The sequence below is a fragment of the Varanus komodoensis genome, unplaced genomic scaffold, assembly GCF_004798865.1.
Source record: "Varanus komodoensis strain SLA01 unplaced genomic scaffold, ASM479886v1 scaffold69, whole genome shotgun sequence".
NCBI classification, from domain to species: domain Eukaryota; kingdom Metazoa; phylum Chordata; class Lepidosauria; order Squamata; family Varanidae; genus Varanus; species Varanus komodoensis.
Genome location: NW_025336334.1, coordinates 1,835,426 through 1,860,068, shown reverse-complemented (window position 1 = coordinate 1,860,068; position 24,643 = coordinate 1,835,426).

Here is a 24,643-nt window from a genome sequence, read left to right as displayed (position 1 = left end):
TTGGGTGGTGGGGTTGCTTATGTGCACCTCTGTGCTAAGGTCAGATTTCTGTTGGCATTGGCTGTTGGTTCAAGAGGATGGGAATTGGTAGCTTGTATAGTGGTTGCTGGGGCCGTTGTTTTGCTGATCAGGTAGGGCAGATAAAACTGCTAGATAGAAAGCATTGGGATCACCCTTGTTTGCATGCCAAAGCACAGTGATCCCTGCGCCTCAGTGGAAATTTTACAGCTGGGTTACAGTGGAAGCAGGGATAGAGCAAGTGTGGGTGGCTAATCCAGGGTGGAGAGCTGTGCAGAAAGACATCAAGGATGCCCACTGATGCTGGTTGGCAAAGGGAAATAAGGGGGAATTCACTTTTGGACATCAAAGATAATTAAGATAATTAAGGGGCATTTTGGATATGAGCAGGAAATTGGGGAATGAACCGGGAGATGAGGACTGCTCCAGGCAGTCAAAAGTAGCTTGGATAGAGAACCTCTTTTCAAAGGTTAGAGGATCTATGGTGAGAAGGAAGCATTTTGAAGAAGGAAGCTAAATGTGTAAAATGGGGATGGACCAGGGACTGTTACAGATGGACCTGAGTGTGTGCTCAGGGCTCCAGTTTGGGGAGAATGGAGTCCTTTACTGGTTAACATGACTGGATGGAAGTGTGATATATCTGAGATCACAAGAGGAGGCCCAAAGGATACTGGAAAGCAGTCATGCTACACTGGGTTGGCACCTATGTATCAAGAACAATCCAACAGGTAATACCAGGGATCAAAATAAGGCAGGAGTCAGGAATAGGAGAATGGCTGACATAATGGCTCCCCAACTTTATGCGGCTGGAACACCTGTTTTCATTCTGGGGATAATGGCCATAAGCATAATCTGCTGCAGTAGCCTACAATGTATACTGGTCTGCACCCCATGTAATAGGGGGATGCGTTTGGGGAAAATGTACAGACAAGGAGGAAATGATTAGGATGATACCAAGTTTTAAGAATTAGGAATTGTTTCAAATCAGGGTGAAGGAAAGAAAAGGGAGGAATTGATAGGTGTGAAAGGATGATTTGAAACAAGGGAGTAGAAAGATTTAAAAGGTAACAGAATATTACTTAGCCCAAAAGTGTGTGTGTTTGGGGGGGGGGGGGGCAAAATCAGGTAGCACAAGGTATGGGAAAACAAGCATGTAGGCAGGAGGGCCTAATACTTCCTGATTGTGTAATTGACAAGCTGGGCAAAACAAAATGAGCCTATTGTAGGCCACTGGCAGCAGGGCTGGATTGGGAAGGAGGACCGGTGTTGGGGCAGTGTGGAGTAGGCGGGCAGAAAGAGTGTAACCTCTCAGTACCCTTTTAGCCAATTAGGGGAAAGGAGCAGGGAAGAAGTGGCCAGGAGCAGGGTTCAGAAGGGGTGTGTGGACATGTGCTCAGGTGAACAGAAGAAATAGGAAGGAAACTGTTCCCTTTATTGCAGTAAAGTTTTAAAAAGAAGTCTCTCCATGCCTAGAATATTTTTCTCTTCTGACGGAGAGGAAAGAGTGTTTTTTAACAGGATCAAGCCTGCCAAATTCTACTCAGTCAGGTTCTGGTCCTCCCATTCCTCTCTTTCAATCTCTCTCTGCACTCAATCCAGTATAATTTCCCCATCTGTATTATGGGCATGCTAATACTGATCTAGTTCCCCTTTACCATTTGCCCTTGTAACCAGGTCTTTAGTTGCTACAAGACCATTTATGGTGAGAAAAAGAAAATAGGCATCAAGGATGCTTTGTACAGCTATGTCAAGAAAGTGACTTTCAGTGGTAACTTCTCCCCATACCCCACCCCAGCAGCACAATCAAATCCTGATTTTCCAGAACCAGGTCTGTTTCCATGATCATCAGTTAATGTTAGGTTTAATGTTAGCTCATGAATTAGGAAGTTCTGAATAAAAACAGGATTTCACTCTTTAAAAGAACAGCAACAGAGGAGTAGGAGAAGTCATCTGGACACCTTTGTTTCTGTCCTTCCCAGAAACTGTTTTGCCATGGTTATGCTCCATCCTTGAGGCCCTACACATGCTCTGAAACACACTGGCTTGGGTATGCTTGAGCCAACACTGCAGAATAAAAAGCTGTGAATATTTCTAGTCTAAGGAATCTCTAAAAACAGCTCTGAATATCTCTAGGGAACTATACGGCCGCTGATGACACATCACCAGATGTGTCATGTAGTTCCCTAGAGATTTTATGGTGGGTTTTTAGAAGAGGTATTACATAGTGTTTATGGCAGTCTAGACATTCATAAGTATGTAACCCTGGGACTACCTATATTGCCACCCCCACTCCCTCTACCCCATAACCTTATCTCTGCCTCCCTCTTGCCAAAAAGTGATTCAGTCTTAAACAATGGAAATCTCAAGTCACTCATATCTCCCAAGCTGAGTCTGATTTTATTTACTGATGTGACTTGTCGCACTTGGGAGCGAGTTGTTCTGTTCAAGTCTCCAACACTGCTAATTTGTAGGTCTGAGAAGGATGGAAGCCCAGAGGGCCATTGCCTGTCAGTACAGGCAATATTGCCTTAGAGAGGCCAGTCAGATCTGACTTAGTAGAAAGCTACTTCCTAGGTCTGATCAGAGTGCACTATGTGTGTACTGGGTGCATTTTATTGCTGAATCAACAGAACTCTTTCCTGAATATTTGGCTTTTAGCAAAAGGAGAGGCAACTGTGTATTAGCAAACTGCAAGGACAAACATGCAGGCAGGTTCTTACAAAATGAGTGTGAAAAGATAAAGAATACTTAAAATTAGGGTACATGTCTGTATGTGTGAGAGAGATAGGAAGAGGGCAAGAGAATGCTGTAGGGGTGAAAATCTACAAAACTTACTCTGAGCTTTGCCTGGCTGAAAATGCTCAGAGTAGTGTGACTCTTTTCTACCTAGGCATGCATAGGATTGCGTCCTAAATGTCTCGGTGTCTCTGCACATGGGTTTTGCTGTTCCCCACTTAGCTTTGGTATATTTCCAGGATGCAAGTGTAGTTAAACTGTTTTCCATTTCATGCTAGTGGCCTATACATAATTATACCTAAAGGAAAAGCAGTTCATTTCCTAAATGTACAGAGTAATCATAGGCCCTGTTTAATTGCATCTTTCTGTGTCCATCTTTCCAGATGCTTGTGCTTTCAAACTCTTTCAGCTTCAGCCTCCATTCTATCCATTCCCACACTCCCACCCAGCTATGCCTATGGATCTGTGGACTGGACATTAACTTTCATTAGAAGAAGATAATATGGTACCTCTGACATCTTTCTTAAAAATCACAGTTGGGGGAAAAACAGACAAGTCCTCCTAGGCTTTCTTCTCAAGGCACATTGAAATGATGGGCCAGTGGGAGTACAGCCTCTCCCAAGAAAGCAAAGAAAATCAGGAAAGCCATGTCCTGTTCGCTGAGGGGTTTATTTATTATTTGGTTGCTATCCCACTCCATTTGCCACATGGCTTCCTGAGCGGGTTACAAACAATAAAAACAATATAAAACTTTAAACAATTAGATAACAAAAATAGAAAGCACACCTATCACTTCTCAAGAGAACCAGTAATTACATAAAAGCATACCACGTTAAAATGCACACCATTAAAAACTGATTAACAATTAAAATACCAGCAAAATAAAACGGCCTTAGACTGGCACGAAAGAAGTAAAAAAAGACAACAGGCGACCCTCTCTAGGGAGCTCATTCCAAAGTTGGGGTGATACTCTCAAAAAGGTCCTTCTTCTTGTTGCCACCTTGCTTGTTTCCTGAAGTAGGGGAGTTCCCACAGAATGGCTTCAGATGCTGATCTAAAGGGCTGGGTAGGCTCATACAGGAGGAAGCACTCCTTTAGAGATACCTTGGCCCCAAACTGTTTAGGGCAGGGGTCAGCAACCTTTAACACTCAAAGAGCCATTTGGACCCATTTCCCACAGAAAACACCGGGAGCCACAAAACCATTTTGACATCTAAAATGAAGATAACACTGCATATATTGTTTTTTACCTTTACGCTATGTATAAAAAAACTATAGTGTGTTGCATTTATGAAATCAATGAACTGCTACAGAGAAAACAAATTTTTATTTCTGCATGCAACAAAAACATTTTGAACTCCAAAAAAAAGACGCTGGGTTGAAGGTTACTTTCAAATAAAATAATGTCTATTTGAGTCCTCCTCATATTTATGAAATAAAAAGCCGAACTTAAATTACTATTTTTGCTCAGATCAACCTTCTGCATCAGTTCCGAAATGGCTTTTTTTTCTCTCATCTCCATCCGGATATTTTTCAGCAAAGGCTGTGTGTTTATTCTGGAAATGTCTTGCAACATTTGACTTTTTGTTGTTTGCCAATTTCTCACCACATATTAAGCATACTGGTAAACCAGTCTTGTCAGCAGTGAAAACAAATGAATCTGCCTGTATACCATTAAACATTCTGTTTTCATCTGAAACATTTCTTTTCTTGAATTTATCCATGGTTGGCCTACTGGGGGTCGAAAAGCTCAATAAGTTGCATGCCAGTGGGTGTTGCTCATTGGTGGTTGTGATGCATATTTTGAGTGACAGGGAGCCACAGCAGAGGGATGAAAGAGCCACATGTGGCTCCGGAGCTGCGGGTTGCTGCCCCCCTGGTTTAGGGCTTTGAACATCTTAAATTGGACCTGGGCCTAAGTTGGTAACCAGTGAAGATGGTAGAGGATTGGCTTTATATGGTCATATCTTTCAGTCCTTGTCAGCAGTCTGGCTGTCCTATTCTGGACCAATTGTTTTCAAGGGAAGCCCCATGTAAAGCACATTGCAATAATCCAGGCGAGAGGTTACCAGTACATAAACAACGGTTGTCAGGTCCTGTCTGTCCAGATAAAGCCGCAGCTGCTGTATCAGCTTTAGCTGATAGCAGGTGCCCCGGCCACTGAATCCAACTGGAATTCCAGCAATAATTCAGGATCCAGGAGTACCATCAAGCTATGAATCTCCTTTAGGGGAGTGCAACCCAATCCAAGAAAGGCAAGATGTCACCCATCTGAACAAATGATCTCTCACCAACAGTATCTCCATCTTGAATGGATGAAGTTTCAGTTTATTAGCCCTTATCCAATCCATTAGCGAGGTCAGACCTTAGTTCAGAACATTCATTGTCAAACTTGCATCAGATGAAAAAGAAAGGTTGAGCTGTCATCAGCATACTGATGATATCTCAGCCCACACCTTCTGATGAACTCTCCCAGTGTTTCTCTCGGAGCATGAGAACCCTGTGGAACTCCATGGCATAAATACAATAATACCCCAGTACCACCTTCTAGACATGGCCAGTCAAGTAGGAGTGGAACCACTGCAAAGCAACTTTGCCAACCTGTCAAGAAGAGTATCATGTTTGTTGGTATCAAAAGCTGTGGAGAGGTTCAGGAAGAACCAACAGGGTCGCATTCCTTGTCTCCCTTATGGCATAGGCCATTCCACAGGGTGACCAAGGCAGTTTCTCTTCTGAATCTGGGTCTGAATCCCTATTGTAATGGATCAAGATGGTCCATTTCATCCAAGAGAGCCTGCAGTTGGCCAGTCACCATCTGCTTGAACACCTCACCCAAAAAGGGGATATTAGCATCTGGTCTACAGTTGTTAATGTCACCAGGGTCCAAGTTGGCCTTCTTCAGGAGCAATCTAAGTACAGCCTCCTTTAATGAGACCAGGACAATTCCCTCTTTTAATGAGGCATTCACAGTCTCCAGGACACAGGGGCACACCTCCTCCTTTGCCTTGTGTGACCAGCCAAGATTGGTAAGGGTCGAGTATACAGGTAGTACTCTGGGTCAATTCAAGCACGTTGTCCACATTCTTAAAGAGTTCTTTTGCTTCCAGGGATTTTGTCCTCCACAAAAATGTGCCCCACTCTAGGGCTGTCTAGCTTTTTTGCTGGAGAAAGCAGTGGTGGCACTCTACCTGATGGGACAGCTTAATTTACCCCAGGATTATGCTCAATCCTGATATTATCTCAGTCATATTATAGGGACCCTGAGCTGGAGAACACCTATCAGCCTAGGATTCTGGTGTGACCAGTGCATGTTCCAGAACAGGCTTAACAGACCAGGCGAAAAATAGAAACTGTTTTCTTCAAGAGGAAAAAGGCTGCAATAGCTTTCAAATTGTTTTCCTTTGAAATTAAATATTGCCCATATTAAAAGAAAGGATTGTCAGAGATGCATAATTTCTGGTGATAATCATAAACAGTGAAAGCATTTCCTGCCACAGAACTGAACTCTTCCTGACCCATGAGGAAAAGAATTACCCCCTCCATCATTTTCATTAAAAACCCATAGGGAAGCTGAGAAGACTGTAAACATCCTTCTGTAATATAAACAGCAGCACTGTTGACTTAAAGATTTTACACAAGAATGTTGATCTGTCTTTTTTACAGAAAGCCAATACAATTTTCCTTTTTAAAAATGTGTCTCACCATGTATTGTTGCTTTTATTAAGAGATCTCAGACCTCCCTAAGCTGGTCCCTGCCAAATGTTTGGGGTTTCAGCTTTCATCAGTCCCAGCCAGAATGGCCAATGGACAGGGATGCTGGGAATTGTAGTCCAAAACATCTGGAGGGCCTCCAGGTTGTGTAAGGCAGACCTCATATATGGTAATGTACTTAAGGGGTGATGTGAAACCTCTGATGATGATTGGCGGAGTAGCTTTAACCTTCCAGAAAGGTAGTGCTTCCCATGATTCTATTGGTTAATTTGATCCTAAGGGAAGCAGTTGGTGTGAGCTTGAGTGGGCTCCGGGGGATGGTGGAGGACAGGAAGGCCTGGAGGAATGTTGTCCATGGAGTCGCGATGGGTCGGACACAACTTCGCGACTAACAACAACAAAGGGCCTCTTCTGCGATTAATCGTAAGGAGGATCAGGGCAAGCAAAGAACCAAAAATAGGTTCTAGGTGTTGCCAATTGCAGCACCCCAAAAGTAGTTGGCCAGAGGAAGACTACATAGTAAAACACCATGGTTATACTGTCCCAGAAGGGAGGACAGATAAGAAAAAAATGAACTTTATGTAACCCACAGCTAACACGCTAGCCTGACCTCGAATACAGTAATCAAAGGGACAGTGGAAACTGGTTTTAGCCGCCATGAAAGTTGCAAATGTACAGGGAGTAAAAACATGGCAAGTCTGTGTGAATCTCGAGCAGATAGGGGAGAGACATAGGAAATGTCTGGTCCTTGACAGAAGAAAGGACTCTTTCTCCAGCACGGGAGGGGGTGCATACATTGATGTATCGATGTATTAAATGTGTATTAGGTGACCTAATTGGTTACCTAGGGTATAAAACGCATGTACTGGGGTACAACTTTTGAGACACTGCTTTGGGCTGAATGTCCCCTTTTGTCTCCCTTTATTCTATAGTGCACTAGAATAAAGCTGGTTTTGGCTCTAAGTCTCGTCTCAGGCTCCTTTTGACTCAGGTCTGTGGTCCACCTGGGTTTGCCCTAGCTGTTGACTGGCTGAGTTCAGTAACATAGGAAAGGAGGAAGGAGTGGGAGACAACACCAGATGTGATACTGGAGATCTGAGAGAACATTCTCCATCTTCAATGCAAATAAAAACCAAGCAGTCATAGAATTATTTGCATCTTGCATTTGAGCCCAAGGGAGTTCTGCATCCCAAGGACCAAACAAACTATGAGTACAGCCCTAGAAGTCATTCTGCTTGGTTGCATTATTTAGACATTAAATGCAAGCTGAATGAACATGGATTCTGATCTTCCCTCCTACCCAGGGTACCTGGACGCAGAAGGGAATGAAGTTCCTCAGTGACCCTGCCATTTTCCATTTGGTTAAGGTCACCACCTCAGAAGGCCTGGTGGTTTGTGTTGTTGGTTTGGCTTACAAAAAGGGTCAGTGGATTGATCAGGAAAGGCAGATGTAAGGCAAAGTGTAAGTAACAGTAGCTGAAGGAAGACCATGTCTTTTTGCCTTCTAAAAGATTTGAACTTGCTCATTTCAAGAGCTTCAGAGGATTTGTGGGCCTGGCAGGGACATCAGAGTTAACAGCAACACCAATAAAGCAGAAAAGAAAATGAAATTGCAAGGGAATAGTGACAGAAAGATCAGCAGTCACAAGGAATCAGCATCAACCAAATACGGATTGATTACATTTATCAACTATTATCACAATTATTACATTTACAGCCTGCCTTTTTCCCAAAGAATTCAAGCTGGTTTACACAGTCCTTTTCCTCTACATTTTAATATTGTACTCCTGTCAAGCAATAGGGAACATTCTCAGCATTACTCCAGGATTGCGGTTTCCAGCTAACTTTAGTTTTAAATGAAAATGACAGCAGCTACAGCTATGATTCCTCCCCACCCCTGAAGTTATTGACTGAGCAACTATTGCTAACACACAGAATTATGGAATCTGAGAGAAAGCTCTGTTGCTGGTATGTAAACGTGTGCCTGGAAGTGCATCAATAGCCAACGGGCAGTTTCATGCAGATTTTGAAATGCATGGAAGGCAAGATCGAACCCAGCAGACCATTCCCATGGGACAGAACAGAAGCTCCCAGCATCACATTACCTTCTTGAATTTGTCTGATAGGGATTCCTACCAAATGGTTTGGAACAATACCTTGAACAAGTCTACTGAAGGCTGCTGAAAGATCTAGGATGATGAACAGGCACATATGCCCTGTCCACCTCCGATAACCCTGGTTGTCATCAACCAGTTTGACCAGGAACATTCCTGTCTCAAAAACTGATCCAAAGCTAGATCCAGAATTGTCAAAGGAGTCACAAGTGGACTTGGTGGCTGGCAGTACCTTCTATCAGCTATGGCCGATTTACTAGCTGCAGTATTATGTGGACAGGCAGAGCCCGGGCCACAGTTATCCATCCTCTGGTAACCTTTCATCCAGACTGTTATAACAAGTGGTACGCGGGGTGCTGTTAAAAAGTCTGGAAACCTCAGCTGATTGAGAATAGGGCAGCACACCTACTAATGAGGAGTGGTCCCTCAGATCATATTATGCCAGTCCTCTCTTCTGTTGGCTGCATTGGCTACCAGTTGAAGTTTCAATTAGCCAAGCTCAATTCAAAGTGCTTGTTTTAACATTTAAAGCCCTAAAGGGCTTAGGGCCAGGATAGCTGAAGGATCACCTGCTCCCATACATTCCTATACAGCCATTAAGATCAGCTACATAGGTCCTTCTCACCCCCCACCTCCACCTTGCTAAAGAAGCAAGCAGGAGAGGGAGAAGGAGAAGAGCCTTTTCAGTAGTGGCACCCCATTGTTGGAATATGCTCCCCAGAGCCTGACACCATCTTGGTTATATTTTCAGCACCAGGCACAATCCTTTTTTACCAAATATTTTATGAACTAAAAGATGGATAATTTTCTATATTTTTATTTTAATACTGTTATTGTTGATGCTGAATGGGATGGTTAACTTTACAACAGTTAGAGTTATTCCCTGCTTAGTATTTTTAGTATTTGCTTTCACTGTATTGTTTTATCTTGGGTATTTTATTGTATGTATGTATGTTTTATTATTTGTAAAGCATCCAGAGAGCCGTATGGACTATGGGGGCAATATATATATATATGAGAATGCACTTTTTAACATTTTAAATTATTTAAATTACATTTTAAATTATTTCTAGGCCAGCTTTTAAGAATGAAACTCTCTGAGGTGATATACTAGATAAAATCACAAGTAATAAAACCAGGAGCCCAAGCATTATGGGAAGATCTTATACATGAGCCACCCCAAACAGTGTTACTGAAAAGGAAGAACTGGGGAGAAGTTTGCAATACTCATACACTCTTTACATGAGCAAGAGGCTTATTGTTCAGCTTGCCAGAGGGCTTTTGGAGTTGCATTGTTTTGTTAGCTATGAAGTGCCAATAAAGACCTTCATTGTAAAGGACTGTCTGGTTTTACTGAAGCCTAGGGCACTGAAGGAAGGGTCTGGGTCACAATATGTACAGTGAAATGCAGAAAAAGCTGGAATGGTGTGATGCTTCTTCTAAGGCACTCACTTTTGCACTTTCCCCAGAGTATTGCTTTAACTCTGTCCATTTTCTTCTCCATTCCCACCAGTTTCTTGGCCCTACCTGGAATTGAGTACTCCCAGTCCCCTGGTTAAGAACGAGTTCCATTCCTCAGATTGTCTTTAAGTCAAATTTGTAAATTGTATCATGTATAGAAAAAGCATATAAAACACTGAGGAAATGTTTCCATATACACTAAAACATCTTAAGCACAATATAGCATTGTAATAATGATAATAATACAGTAATAATAAAGTAACTACAGGTATTGAGGAGAGAGGAAGAGTTGAATGATTAAAGCCTAATGCTTTTTCAGTGACCGATGGCATCCCACCTTTCTCTGATCACTTTATTATTTCCTTTTTAGTTTCAATTGTGATTGTATTTCTTTTCTTCGATGCTGCACTTGCATCAGGTTTAAGCTTTGAAGGCATAGTTACAAGCCAAATACAATTGTTGAGGTCCCTGCTAGCCAGGTGACTTACAGACCCACTAAACCAAGTGCCAATGAAGTTCAGTCAGGCGGAGATTTGTTCAGTTTTCTTTATTCAGCTGAGCAAAGCAACTGGCTGTCCGCTCCCTACACACAGGCAGAAAGCGACACACATACCTTTTTCCTTTTTTCCCCCACTTAATCTTGCCCCCATTGTTCCCTCAACCAATCCCCTCTCAGGGTCTGCCTGACCCTTGCATGTCTGACCTCGTGCCGGTGTTTAACTATGTCCAATCCCCTCACAGGGGGAGCATGATCACTGCATGCCAGACCTTGCGTAGGGGGTCTTCTTCTTCACACTACCTCTTTGTCTTACTTTATCAACATTCTTTTGCCTTCCCTTTTTCCTCTCCAAAGTAAGCAGTTTTACAAAAAGCAAATGGCAACTGTTAGGCTAACCAAGCTCCTATGCAAGCGGCTTTTTACAAAAGCAAATAGCGTCAGTTAAGCTAATCAGGCTCCTTCACAATGTAGTTACAGAAGGCAACACTATAAGTCCATGTGATCAAAAGTACATTGGCTTGGATATGCTAGTTTTTCATGAGAATGAAGAACTACGGTCCTTATAAGGAACTAGTTTCAACTTCACTGCTCACCACATTTTCCCTCCTCCTTCCCTTTCCCTCCTTCCTTCCCCGTCTCCTGTGGGCACCTACTCGCTGCCCACCACTTGTGGGCACCTGCTTGCCACTTGAGAATGAGACAGGACTTCTGGGTTTGGTCGTTCATAAGCAGTTGTTCTTAATTTGGATCTACACAAGTAGGGAATGGGTGTACCTCGAAAAAATCCGATTAGAAGCATGTTTCAGGCAGCAGCTAGGCATTCAACTGCTGCTGAATGGGACAGACTTGAACATGGCTTTCCTCTCCTGCCCCTGCACCTTGGCCAAACCATGACTGGTATCCAGGAGAAAGCAGCTAGCAGAAGCAACTTTAATATATATTGATGGATGCAGGATGTGGATCATTCTGTGTAGGTATCTGTAGATGAGAACAGTAATTCACAACATGCTCACTCAATTGCTTCCTCCACCCCCGGGGTGAGGGGAGGGATTTGGAAACCCCCATTTTCAACATTATCCATTGCATAACAAAGCTTAACATAAAAAACATCCAGGAGCTAAGTACCTCCTCTGACTCATGTAGTCCCTTCTGTGTTTGAGAAAGTGCATTGCAGTATTCATGCAGAGTGCATTTCTCCCAGTTGGGGCACATGCTAATGAAGCATAGTTGAGGACATGAGCTTGCGCCACACACAACTGTCTGAGAAGTCAAAAAACTTGGGAAAGGGTTGTTTGAAGGAAATTGGTGTGTGTGCGTGTGTGTGTTTGTGTGTGTTTTAGTTTAATTAGCTATACCAGGGTTTGGCAACCTTTAACATTGAAAGAGCCATTTGGACCCGTTTCCCACAGAAAAGAAAACACCGGGAGCCACAAAACTCTTTTGACCTCTAAAATGAAAATAACACAGCATATATCGTTTTTTACCTTTATGCTATGTGTAAAAAAACTATAGTGTGTTGTATTTATGAAACTGATCGGGGGCTGTGCTGTGCCGACGCGGGTCGTAGATTAGCGGCTGTGCCAGCACGTGTAGCAGATTGGGGGCTGTGAGCGATGGAGCCACACTAGAGGGATTCAAGAGCCACGTGTGGCTCCAGAGCCACGGGTTGCCAACCCCTGAGCTATACAAAGGTGTGCAGGAGTGAACAGGGGAAAGGGGAGTGGACTCTTCCTGCCTACTTATAATCAATAACCCTAACCCAACCCTCAGGTCCGTGGAACCAGCACCATCCCCAATACTCCACCCAAAAGCAAGCAAGTACAGTCAACTTCTGTGCAGACTTTGCTCCACTGAAGTAATTAGGGTTCTCTTGTAAGGCCATTGAAGATAATCTTATTTACTTCTGAAAAGACATGCGTTTCAGCCAGTTGCTTCTTGAGCAGGAAGACAAAGGCTTGAAAAGACACCACAAAGTTTATTTTTTCAAAAGTTAGGGGAATGGATGGGGAAGCAGCACTGCATTTACATGTCAGAGAGAGGGAGACAGGGCAGGATGTGGGAGGCAGCTACAAGAACTGAGTTCTGCTGTTTTGTTGAAGCCAAGCAGGGTCCTTCACCTTCCCTGCCAGCCCACTGAAGTCATACGTTGAGGCCTAAGAACAGTACTGCAAATTTAGCATGCAGTGATTTATACGCCAGGGGAAACTACAACATCTAAAAATGCCTGATACAATTGGCATGAAGAAAACTAGGATATAATAGCAGAAATAGTGCAAGGAGGCCTAGTTGCAGCGAGCATCATGTGACATACCCGTACATCAGGTATTACAGTGCCCATAAAAATGCTTAGTGTATATTGCCTCCCCATCTCTGTAGATGAAACAATGAATCAAAGATTTAAAAGACAGCTGATTGTTGCCCATTTTGCAAAGGAAAACAAAGTCCTTCAGGACTTGGTGAACACAGGCTAGTGTATTATGAAAGTACAAAAGAAAATAATTAAAGTATGGGATTAAGCATACATCATTCCAGTGCTCTTCATGAAAAAAAGGGAATGAACTTGAAAAAAAATGCAAAATCTTTAGCTTTTAGTACTCACTAGAAACAAAGAATTCACAGCTCTGCTCAAGTCAGCTCTGTGGAGAGGAAATGTTTTCTGCAATACAGATTTTTTAAAAATGATTTTTATGTATCTGTCCTGTAACTCCTGAATTTGAAAGGGTCACACATTAAATATAAATCTTCTAAGTAACCTAAACAGAGAAACAGAGACTAGAAACAGCTGTGGACACTAAAAGGCTTGGGCTCTGTAATATGAGACAAAATTTGCATTGCTAAACTCCAATCTGCCTTTGAACTGAAAGGTAGAATTGCAGAGTCTGTTGCACCTTTACATAACTTTTGACCTTTTACTGCTTGGTTGACAAAGTAAAAACTAGCAAAGGATTATTTTCATCTGGAATGGTTGTGCAGGTATTGGCATTCAATAGAATGTACACTAAAGAAGCCGCAAGAAATACTCTTCATAAACGATATTCTCATTTTTAAAAATGAGAATAAATGGGAAATACCTGTTAGATAGTTAACTGTTGCTGTAAATAGGTTTGTGGAAACAGGCCATTTCCTGTTTTTGATTTTAAGTCAGGCTCAGATGCACACTCAAGCTCAACTCTGGGTAGAGACACAAAATCTTTCCCCTTGAAGCTGAGGCAATGCTTCCTTCTATTTTGCATGTGTAGTATCACTGATGTGATTATTAGCAGGGTCAAAGGCCTCATACCTACACCAGAAAGTAGGGAGGTGGTTTTATGCAGCACCTGGCACCTTCCCTTCATACTGGGTTTGCTGCCAATAACAGCGATCCATGGGGACTTCCCCTCCCCACAAATGTAGTCCTGATTCCTAAAATGATTTTTGCTTCCCATTATGCTGGATCTCATGGGAACCTGTAAGGATGGCCCAACATTAATTTGTAGATGCAGATGCATTTTGCAGATTCATTTGCCCCTCTTTGGTTCTGGCTTACAAGCCACTGTGTTACAGAAAAATCATAAAACAGACTGTTCTGTTCATGGTTTCTAAAAGCCAAACTGACCCCACTGAAATAACATGATGTATTTGGATAACATGCCAGATGAAAAATGGTCAAAGAAAAACAAAACACCATGGCTTTTCGTGTCTCACAAACACAAACTATATAACTGTATAATACAAACTATATAACTATATAACACGAACTGACTATAGTAGTAACAAATAGTTGTTTATAGTAAGCAATAATTTGTTGTAGCTTTTTTATTTGATAGAAATTGATTAAATTTGTAGGCATAGATTCTTCTTTTGAGTAAACGAAGCTTGCTAAATTTCAGGCAGATAGCCTAGTGTTCTCTGTGTTGGGCACTTTACTGTTTAATTCATTTAAAGAGGACACAATTTTCTTTATTTCCTTACAGTACTGTTTTAAATTTACAGGCATGGTTGTCTCTTCTAGGAGGATGAAGCCTACCAAATTTCAGACAGATCGCTATAAGGGTTTTCTTGTGAAAGTTGAGCCTTAAATTTGGGGTTTGGTAAAAGTGATTAATTGATCCCTCTCTGGTCTTGGGGACAATTTTTATGAAAATGGTATACATTGCAGAGGAGCCCCGGATAAGTATGCTCTAAAATGTCAGAAGCATAAGTGCCAGATCATTTCTTATCATTTCTTGTCCTGCTGTACTGTTGTCTTATGATCAGTTTGTGTAGAAAAATATTTCCATCAAAGAAGTAGGTAGGCATCTGATTGGGAACAGAATGCTGGGCTAAATAGGCCTCTGTTCTGATTTAGCACTGCTGTTCTTACACATTCTTTGTGAAACTCTCTGAAGTGCATCAATTCAATACAAGATTTAGAATTCATTTATTGTAACATTACATGGCCCCCATTCCAATCTCCTCAGTTTATTTGTATGTCATGTTTCCATGGTAAAACCATGCTCAAAGCAGCTTACAGCAACATCTTAAAATCTTAACAGATACAAAAATATAGTAATCCAAACATTTCACATTAATAAATATGCACGAAGATTAAACAATCTAATGTTCTTTCATACTAAGCTCAAGCAGAGAAGGAATATCTCCTCCCGTCCCCAGTGCATCCAAAAGCAGGAGCTGCAGCCTTTGCCTGTTGAGGGACAGCGTTTTCCTGAGATAATATAATTCAGTCTTTGGGGCTGCCTATTGAAATAGAGAATGCTCACAATCCTACTTGCTCTGAACTTTTACTTTTAAAGGACTGTGGTAGGTCATCCTGCTCAGGACAATAAAAACAGAATTGGATTTGCTAGGCCAGCATTTTTTAGAGTGGCTAGTTAGGTCTGGGGATGCAGTGAGCCACTGGGCTGTTGATTAAAAGGTTGGCAATCCACATGACAGAGTGAACTTCCGCTGCCCTGTCCCTAGCTTTTGCCAACCTAGCAATTAGAAAGCATGTAATGTGAGTAGATAAACAGGTACCACTTTGGTGGAGAGGAAAGAGCACCCTGTGGTGTCATACTAACAGGGACATAAAAATTTGCAGGAACTCCTTTCCTTTTCTTCCAGTTAGTTGCCCCTGGGAAATTTGTAAATGGAGTGTAGAAGTGATGGAAGTCAGCTATCATTTTCTCACACTTTGTTTTTTTCATCTAGTATTTGGAGGCTTCTCTGCAAGAGACTTTTAGCTCACCATTTCACTGACGCTTCTGCTTCCAGATTCTTTGTGGGGTTATGAGTGACTCTTTTATATGTGCTCTTTCACTGGGGATTTATTTTTCTGCCTTTCTGCATGTTCCATTTTACAGCCACCAAGCAGTGGTGTGGTGTAGTGGAATTACAGCAATATATGAACATTTCGTTCTGGGTCCTTATGCTTTTGAAATTTAATACTTAGTTTTCCTTTTCTTTAAAAAAGGCAGGGCACAGTAATGCTTAAGAAGCATGAATAAGGCCCTGGAGATTTGACAACATCCTGTAAAGAATCTGCAAACTTCAATGGGTGAAGAAGCACAAATGCAGAATAGATGTCTCATGTTTAAAAAAGTCCATAATTTTTGTTAATAGGGCTCCATTTAGCTAATAGCTTTTGAATACCTATCTTCCATGAAGGTAATAAGCAATTGCCACTAGTGTCCTCAGAGAGTTAAAATCACCACACCACCACCATTATTTCAGGGCTGATTCGTATGCAACACCTCCATTAAAAATCCTTCCTTTTCCTTATAAGAGAAAGGGATAGCTGACTGCAAAAAAAAAAAGGGGGGGGGAGACCCTGCATGCTGGATTAACATATTCTGTTGAGAAAAGTCTTATTAAATTCATGCACTGAAAGAGATCCTGCTTCTCTAATGCTCTTAGTATTAATTACCACCTGTGAGGAGACAGAGGGACTCACCCCTTTTCCTGGGGCCTTCCACAGGGCCGGGCCGAAGACAACAGGGCGATGCTGGGAATCCATGTGGGGAGAGCAATTTGCAAGGAAGCTGTGGCCAGGAGATACAAGCGAGCGCGCAGCTGTATGGGATTGCAAACCGAGGCAGGGACAGCTGGGTTGGGTGGAGTGGTGCGTAAGGAGGGAACATAAACAGGAGGCAGAGGAAGGTGGAGGGGAGGAGAGAGAGACGGCGAGAGAGCAAAGAGCGTGGAAACACACGTGTGTTGGAGGAAGAGCTGGTGCGGCTGCCACTGGCAGGCAGGTCAGGGCAAACCGTGAGCAGGGACTGGGCAGCGCTACTGCCGGGACATTGCAGCTCATTGCCATAGCAACAGGGGGGAAGGGAGCCGGAGCAGGCAAGGGCATGGCACTGCGGGAAGCATGCAATGGAACTGTAACAGAAGAATAAAGGCCTGGTGAGTGCACCAGCTTTCTTGTGTTGCTCTTCATGGAGCAGCCGGGAAAACGGGTCTTTGGCCCGCAGCCCCCTCCTGATGCAGTCACAGTGGTGGAGATGCCGGGGACAGGGCGGCATGGGGGGGGGGCACAGGCTGTTCCCCCCACCCCCGCCCCAGCTGACTCCTGGATGGCTTGGTGGGCTGAAAAGCAAAGGCTCCAGGCCCAGGAGCAGCAACACTTGTTGCAGAAATTAGTAATGCAACAGACACAGCTTATGGAGCAAGTTTTCACTGCCCAGCTCCAGAAACAAAGCTTGTTGCTTCAGCAAGTGCTGAGGGGACTACAAAGCCCTCAAGCTGAAACCTTGGTAGGACAGATGGGAGGAAAGGGTCCTGGGCCTATGCGGATCTCTAAGACGATCGCAGAAGATGACCCTGAAGCCTTTCCAAATACCTTTGAAAGGGTTGCCCTCGCAGCCAAGTGGCCCAAAGACCAGTGCGCCCTCATCCTGACGCCTTGCCTCACGGGTCCTGCCCAAGAAGCAGTGGATACCCATACTCGGGAAGCAGCAGGCCAATATGATTTAGTCAAGACGGCCACTCTAGGAATTTTGAATGTTTCTGAAGAGACCTATCGGCGGCAGATGAGAGGGGTCGTATTTGTGACTGGCACATCACCCAGAACCTTGGGACAGAAGACTGCCCTTCTGCAGCGCTGAACAGGTGGGTGAGCTGGTCCTGCTGGAACAATTTATAACCATCCTGCCCACCCCAGCCAGAAACTGGGTTAGGTGCCAAAGGCCTGAAACCCTAGAAGAGGCCATCGTACTTATGGAAACATTTGTGGCTGCGGAAGAGCCAGATGTAGGAGACAGGCCGGGGCCACCCTGGCAGGAGGGTCAGAGGCAGAAAGCCCCTGGGGCCCAGGGCATCAGGGGCCCAGAGAGAGCAAGACCTGCTGAACCCATACTCATCACTGGAAGGGGCCAGTGGAAGAATGTCACCCAGCTGGAAGCGCGTGCGCCGGCCCTCCCCTGGCTTTGCAGCGCCTTACAAGTGGGAAAGGAAGAGATCCCAGCAGAAGCCGAGGGGCATTACTTTACTTGTGTGCTTTACTTGTGTGCTTTACTTGTGGCAAGGAGGGGCATTTCCGGCGAGACTGTCTGTTGATGGAGTGTGACTTCATGGAAGCCTAGCGGTCCACCCCAGTGAGTGCCGCCCCTCAGCAAGCTTGGTGGGTTCAGGTCAGGGTGGATGGGAAGGAGGTTGAGGCCTTGGTAGACACCGGCTGTGGTCGCACCCTGGTTAGGCAAGCCCGGGGCAGCCCCTTGGCGGAAGTACTACAGGTGAAATGTATACATGGGGATGTCAAGCCTTATACCACTCGATGGGCTAAGGTGGAGGTAAAGGGGAAGGTACACCTATGCAAGGTGGGGGTTGTCCCCAGTTTAGCGTATGAAGTGATAATTGGACGAGATTGGCCCCATTTTGAAGAGCTGGTGAGGGAGGTGAGCTCAGAGGTTGCTTTGGCAGAGGAGGAGGAAGACGTAGGCCCTACAGCCCTGCGTACCTCCCGCAAGCGGCTGGTCTTCCTCCAGCAAAATGATGCCTCTCTTGTCCATGCCCTGAGACAAGCCCAGGACCCCTCAGGAGCAAGAGAGAGTGCAAGGAGTGGTCCCCACTTTGAGATAGCGGGGGGATTGCTGTATAGGGTTGTACCTACGCAGGAAGGACACGGTGAACTGCGACAGTTGGTGATTCCTGAACCCCTGAGGCTAGCCGTTTTACGACTAGCCCATGACCTGCCTACCGCTGGCCACCTGGCGGTGGAGAAAACCACCAACAGGCTTGTCCAAAGGTTCTACTAGCCAGGGGTGTATGCTCAGGCCAAGCAGTACTGTTTGTCCTGTCCGGAATGTCAGAAGACTCAGAGGAAAGGAGCCCCAGCAGGGCCCTTGATACCCATGCCAGTTATAGGGGAGCCCTTCGAAAGTATTGGGGTGGACTTGGTAGGGCCCTTGGAAAGGTCAGCCCAGGGGCACCAATATATTCTAGTGGTGATCGACTACGCAACCCGCTATCCTGAGGCCGTGCCTCTAAGGAGTACTTCAGCTCAGGTGATCGGCCAAGAGCTATTAGGGGTCTTTGCCCAGGTGGGCTTCCCCAAGGAAATTTTGACGGATCAGGCCACTAATTTCATGAGCCAGGTGCTGAGGCAGATGTGGGACCTGTTGAGAATAAAGCCCTTACACACCACAGTCTATCACCCCCAGACCAATGGTCTAATGGAACGTTTTAACCAGACCCTTAAGCAGATGCTTAGAAAGTTTGTGTCAACCTACCCATGACAATGGCATGTTTTGTTGGGGCCCCTGATGTTTGCAATACGGGAGGTGCCTCAAGCCTCTTTAGGATTTTCGCCATTCAAATTGCTATACGGGCGACACCCCCGGAGAATTCTAGACCTGGTCAAGGAGCATTGGGAGGCGTCAGCCCCGGAGCCCACCTCCACCCTCCAGTATGTGCTGGATATGAGAAAACACCTCACACCTAGCTCAGCGGGCCAAGAGTAATTTAAGGCAGGCCCAAGGAGAGCAGCAGTACTATTACGAACAGCACATCCAGCCCCGGACGTTTCAACCCGGCCAGCACGTTCTCCAACTCCTGCCCATGGGAGGGGGCAAGTTGTTTGCACGGTGGCAGGGGCCTTTCGAGGTCGTTAGGGGGGTGGGGTCAGTGGACTATGAAATACGCCTCACCAACAGATGGCGCTTGACCCAGATTTATCATGTAAATCTACTCAAGGCCTGGAGAGAAAGGGAGAGTACCAGTAATCAGGCAGACTGCTTAGCTGAGTCAGCCAAGGTGCAGGCTTTAGCCCCTGGGAAGTTATCTCTTGATCCACAACTAACACTTGCTCAAGTAGCACAAGTCCAGGCCTTGGAGGCAGAATTTACGGAGGTATTCTCTGATCGACCTGAGCACATGACAGTCATAGCCCACCATATACAAACAGTCCCAGGGGCCATTGTCAGGGTGCCAACCCGGCCCTACCCACCACGATTAAGGCAAGTGAAAATAGAGGAAGTAAGATGGATGCTCCAATTGGGAGTCATTGTGGAATCAGTGAGTGCTTGGAGGAGTTAGCCAGTCTTGGTTCCCAAGCAGAATCAGAGTGTCCGTTTCTGTGCTGATTTCAGGAGGGTCAATGAGGTATCAAGGTTTGATGCTTACCCCATGCCCCGGATAGAAGGGTTGCTGGATCCTCTGGGGCAGGCCCATTTCCTTTCAACCTTAGATCTCACTAAGGGATATTGGCAAATCCCATTGACTGAAGAGTCCAAAGAAAAGACAGCCTTTGCCTCTCCAGTAGGGCTATCCCAATTTAAATATATGCCCTTTGGGTTACATGGGACAGCCGCAACTTTCCAGCGGCTTATGGACAAGGTCTTGGGACATTTGTCCCATTGTGCTGCGGCCTATATTGATGACATTGTCATTTTTAGTCGTACCTGAGGGGAACATCTAGACCACCTCTGGCAAGTTTTGGTGGCACTAAGACAGGCTCGGTTGACAGCTAATCCAGGCAAGTGCAGAATAGTGCGACAGAAGGTGCAACAATTGGGGTACACTGTAGGTCACAGGCAGATACGGCCTATGGCAGATAAAGTGGAGAAGCTAAGCCTGTGGCCACGGCCACACACAAAGAAGGAAGTACAACAGTTCCTGGGCCTGGCCAGCTACTATTGGCGATTCATCCCTCATTTCTCCTCCAAAGCGGCCCCCTTGACAGAGGCACTTAAGAAAAGGCAAAGTTGTGCCCTAGTATGGACTGAGGAGATGGAACAAGCTTTTGAAGAACTGAGAACCTGTTTCCTCAGCCAGCCTGTTTTACGGTCGCCAGATTTCTCTCGTCCTTTTATCCTCCAAACCAACACCTCAACAGTGGGCTTGGGAGCAGTTCTGACCCAGGGAGAAGGGGCAGCTGAACATCTGGTACTCTACTTGAGCCGTAAGCTGGAGCCACAAGAGCGTCGGTACTCCACAATAGAGAGGAAGGCTCTAGCCGTCAAATGGGCTGTTCTGGCTTTAAGACACTATCTCTGGGGTGCCCCATTCACGTTGGTCACCGACCACACTCCATTACAATGGCTAAGTAGGATAAAAGATGACAATCCCCGCTTCACTCATTGGTATTTAGCGTTGCAGCGGTACACCTTTACGGTCAAGTACAGGCATGGTCGCCAACATGCTAAGGCTGATTTCTTTTCCCACCAGGGTCCCTGGCCCTTGCACAATGATGGTGATCCCCTCTTGGAGGGGGGGTATGTGAGGAGACAGAGGGGCTCACCCCTTTTCCTGGGGCCTTCCACAGGACCAGGCCAAAGACAACAGGACGAGGCTGGGAATCCATGTGGGGAGAGCAATTTGCAAGGAAGCCACGGCCAGGGGATATGAGTGAGCGTGCAGCTGTACGGGATTGCAGACCAAGGCAGGGACAGCTGGGTTGGGTGGAGTAGTGCGTAAGGAGGGAACATAAACAGGAGGCAAAGGAAGGAGTGGGGGAGGAGAGAGAGACGGCGAGAGAGCAAAGAGCATGGAAGCACACGTGTATTGGAGGAAGAGCTGGTGCGGCTGCTGTTGGCAGGCAGGTCAGGGCAAACCGCGAGCAGAGACTGGGCAGCATTACTGCTGGGACATTGCAGCTCATTGTCATAGCGACAGGGGGGAAGGGAGCCAGAGCAGGCAAGGGCATGGCGCTGCGGGAAGCATGCAATGGAACTGTAACAGAAGAATAAAGGCCTGGTGAGTGCACCAGCTTTCTTGTGTTGCTCTTCATGGAGCAGCCGGGAAAACGGGTCTTTGGCCCGCAGCCCCCTCCTGATGCAATCACGCCACCTAAATGGATTCTTAATCTAATCTTTCAGGGGCGGTTTTTTCCAAGCCTGAGGATTAATTTTGATCCCATCTTCCCTGTGAAAGGGGAGAAACTTGACTAAAGTATTTAGGAAATCTGGAATTATTTCTGTTCTTAAAATATGAATACTGCAGGGTAATCCCCCCCCACTGCATTGGACCTTCCCTTGATGGATTAAGGCTGCATAAAATATCCATTCATTTTAATATGATTTTCAAAGTACAGTGGTACCTCAGCTCACAAACGCTTTGGTTCACGAACAAATTGGGTCACGAACAAAAATTTCTCAAAAAATTTGACTTGGGTCATGAACACCAGTTTGGGAGATGGCAACAATCGCAGTTCCATTTGTTCAGGGAAGGCGTGCGTGATCAGAGGTGCGCTGCTGCAGGAAAAACAAGCGCAATCTCCCCTGCATGGGGAGATGGGCTCAATCATGCTGGGGACGGAGGGGGATGGCCGAGATCGTGCCCACCTCTCCCTCCCCCAGTGCACCATTTGCACCCATCTCTTCCTCCCCCAGTGTGTCTGTGATCACGCCCATCTATCCCCCCACCCCCAGCGCACCGGGATGATGCGCACATGCCGGGATGACAGGTGCCTGCAGGGATAACAGGCACAAGCAGGGATGACAGGCACAATCTCGGTCATGCTGGGGGAGGCAGGGAGATGGCCATGCTTGTGCTTGGGGTGTGGGGGGGAGATGGCTGTGATCTTTGTTGTTGTTACTTTGCTTCACATTTTTCTGATTTAAAAAATGGTTATAGAACGGATTAACCTTATTTACACTGAACCTTATGGGGAAATTTAACTTGGCCCACGACCAATTTGGGTCATGACCAGAGTTCTGGAACGGATTAAGTTCGTGAGCCAAGGTACCACTGTACTATTTTCAACCCACCCAGACAAGTTACCAGAAAAAATGCTCACCTTGTTGCCATTCCATCACAGTAACATTATCTTGCTTCCTCTTTGCCCCCTGTATCCTCTTGCACCCACCCTGCCATTTTACCCTGTCATCTATGGCAACTCCTGTCATTTTGTTCAAAAGTGTTTATGGACATCAACACATCAGATACAGCATCCTTACATCATTTAAAAAATGATACAGGTGACCACAGCTAATAGGATTAAATAGCAGTTTGAATAATTAGGCTAAGGCCGAAGAAGAAATGATGGTGTTGAGAAGAACAGCACTGACTGCAAGAATGTACTTGACAAATGTTTCAAATACCCAAATTTATCTCTATGTGGTTCTTTGCTTTTCCTCATTCACATTTTCTAGGAGGTTCCAGACACAGTCATTTTCTGTTCCTAGACTCAGCTGTTTTCCTACCATTTCTTCCATCTTTTTTCTCATGCAGGGATATTTGTAAGGTGGGGTGCGGGCAGTAAGAGTTCCACAAGGAAACCTCTGTCTGGAAATGCCCTAGGGCATTTTGGGCAAATTGCTCTGGCTTATGAGGCTCATAAAACCACTCAAACTACCAGTCTTTTGGCTATCAGTTCTTGAAAGACTGATTTTCTGAGATAAACAAAACAAGAACCTCATGCTAATCAGCCAATTCTTAAAAGCTGAAGATTATAAACTTATTTTGTGTGTGTGTTTGGGGGGGCGGTTACCCTTGCAAACAAACATAATGTACATTCTGATTTGAAGGCTCCAGTTCCCTGCATAATTATGCTTATGTTCAATGACAACTGGAACAGTGGTTGCCAAGAATTGAACAAGCATATTGAATGACTTCCTCATATAGCTGGTTGGGCAAAAAGAAGATACATCTTCCTGACTCTTCTCAGGGTGTGCAAATACTACTGAAATTCTACCAGCAATGCTGGGTCCTGGGTTTGCAAATGTATCCCTGACTCCAAACATTTGTGATCTATATGTTAGTTATATTCCACATGCCCACATGGGATGAGTAAACTTAGAGTGAATGTGGCTGAGAAGGGGGTTCTGCAGGACCAATTATTCCACAAAGCAGCTCTAAATAAGGCAAGTCCTCAACTGTCAGAGAATTATCAATTTGCAAAGAAACTGGGGGGAAATAATTTTTTTGGCAAATGGCCTTAGCCTTTGGTACTATAAACCAAGTTCCAACAATGTGAAATGAAAGCAAGAGCCAGTTATTTTTGCTTCCACCATGCTTGCATTTTTATAAACTGATGCCCAGATGTGTGTATACTTCCCCCAGCCAGATTTGGATAGTCTCTCACACTGGGCAGGTTCATACTTCATGACAACCAACAAGGGTAAATCCCCATGATAGGATTCATTGCCAGGAAGTGCCCACCAGTCACGATGCGTCCAAAAAAGTCCAAAAAGTTTACTGTGGTTCTTTTCCTCTCCCCTCCCCATCTCCCTTCTCCCTCATTCCTCCAGGCAGTATCCTGGGGAAAAATGGGGGGAGGAATGAGGCTCCTCTCTTTGGCGGCTACGATTGTGAGCTGCATTCAGCTTGCTGCAGCTGTCAGAGTCTTTGCTGTGCTTGTGCCCTGCAGTGCAACAGGGAGGACAGGGAGCTGGCTGGGCAGCCCTGGAGCAGGAAGTCCAGTGCCTTGTCTACTCCACAGTGGTCTTCTTCCTGGGGAAGCCCCATGGAGTAGATTGCCAGCTTCCAGTGGTCGGTGGCTTGCTATGTGAACCCAGTCATTGTGGGATGCAGGAGAAACTATAAATCACCTCCAGAGGCACTACCTCTCTGGGTTTTAAGCAGGAAATGAAAGCATGCTTTCATTAAGAAGCATGAGTCGCTTGTGCTTACAGGTCTCATCACACTCATTTTCCTAAAGCCTCTGTTTTCACTGTCAGGAACCAGCCCTTAAACAGATGAAGAA